Genomic DNA, 2,214 nt, shown 5'->3' on the forward strand with positions numbered 1-2,214 from the left:
GTAAATACTTTAATAGGTCTGTCATCCACTTCCAAGATTTGGACAACAATGATAGGTTTGGTTGCCATGTTGCAAATGACTGGCCAAAGACAAGTGACTGCGCTTTTTATAGACGGGAAACTGGAAAAAGGGCTTTGGATTGGATAAAAAAGATCACGTGGTATTTATTTTTTAAACTTTAATTAATTCAACTTAAATCCATTAACTCTAACATATTGTTCGCCATCTTCAAAAGACAAATAAGGAAAATGGTGATGGGCCCAAGATGTGGCAAGCCAATCCTTCCTCCAACTGTGAAGTATACAGAGGTTTACCAATCCACCAGAACTTGGTGGTTGACATCGATTTCCAAGACATTATCGTATTCGGCAAATAATAGCAAATCGAGTGGATTTTGAGGAGTATTTTCGATTCCAAAGACAAACTTCCTGACGACTTGGGATGAAAATTGGCTTGATCAGCTCCGTGGTCATTGGTCAAATCAAATCCAAAGAGTGTGTAGCCTTTAAAGGGGTCTAGATTGTTTTAGATTGTTATTAAATGTGTGGAATATCTCCTGGATTGTTAATCTTTTACAAAAAAAATATTTAAAAAAATTCTCGAAAAGTTTTTTTTTTTCAATATAGTATAGTTTATTTACAAAAAATATAAAAACACGAACATATACCTTACATAATATATACTTATTATATCATATTACATATAACATGGTTCAAATGAAAATACATGTAAAGATATAGTGTAAAAAGATATTGTTTTATACTATACTTTGAGGAGTTTATGAAAGAGTTGATAGCGTAGAGAGTGAGAAAATAGAAAAAGGTGACCAGTATAGGAAAGATTAAAGGAAAGTTGTACGTCACTCCGTCTTGTACTTCGTGTGAATTTTAATCAAGATATTTTGAGTTCTTGTAAAGTTTCAAATAGAATATCCCAATTGCCATTTAAAGTTTCGTTATTTATTTTCATTTGGAGATATCTTTCAACTACAATATTATCGATGAGATAGTTAATTAGAGCTGGGAAAGTTGGTATTATTTTTAAAAATCTTGACCTATAAATGAAAAATTTCGAATGCAGAAGAAGCCAATTTAGAGGTACAATTAAAGAATTTGAGCCAAACATAATAATTTCTAAAGTTATTACATCCATATGGAGAATAGTAGTTTCATTGATAATATTCATAAGTTTATCCCAGAGTATTTTAATATATGAACAATCAAAGAAGAGATGTTCTAAAGTTTCAGGTTGTTGGTGGCAAAAGGTACAAGACTCTTTATTTTATGAAGAAAATAATTTACGGGTAGTATACGGTGTAAAATACGATATTGAAACCAGTTTATCTTGGAATTCTTTGAAATATTAAAATGAAGCATATAGTTTTTACTCCAATCACACACTCTATAGCCTAACGTATAATATTTAATTTGTGATTTTATAGAAATATTTTCTCTTAATATATCATAAATATGGCTACTGCCTTTATTTTTCTCAAACAGTAGTTCTAAATGAAACGGGACAAAAGGGCGACATATAGTTGTAGTAGGACCGTCTATATTAATCGTATTCATATATGATTTCATTTCTTTTATTAAAGAGATGTATTCTAAAAAATTTGTTTGTAAACTAGGATATTTATGTTGGAACTCATTAAAATTTACAAAATCTCCATCTTCATTCCAGAGAACGGAGATAAAAATAATATTATGGTTAAAATATCTGGAGTAAAACAAAGATTTATTATCAAGTTTTATAGAATGATTTCGCCAAATTACTGTTTTACCAAAATTTGCTTTGTCTTTCGGCTTATTTTTTTCGTTAATTTGAATCCAACATTTTAAGACATCTTTCCAGAAATGATTATTAATATCTTCCACGTTCGGTTCTATATACGAATTGCCAAGTACTGTTATGAGATCACGTTTAAGACCAGTACTACATTCAAATAATACCCACTTACTCTCTGACGTAACAAGTCGTTTTATCCAAGTTGATTTTAACCAAATTACAAATTTACCTAAATCTACCATGTTCAAACCACCTTCTTCATAAGATTGTTTAATAGATTTTCTACTAATTTTATCGGGTTTGTCATTCCAGATGAATTTGAAAAATTTTGTTTTGAGTGATTTTATAAAGGATGTGTCTACATCTGGAAGCGAAATAAATAGATGAGTTAATTTTGGAATAATCAAAGACTTCAGAACAGTAATT

Source organism: Lottia gigantea (genome assembly GCF_000327385.1).
Source record: "Lottia gigantea unplaced genomic scaffold LOTGIsca_343, whole genome shotgun sequence".
Taxonomy (NCBI): Eukaryota; Metazoa; Mollusca; class Gastropoda; family Lottiidae; genus Lottia; species Lottia gigantea.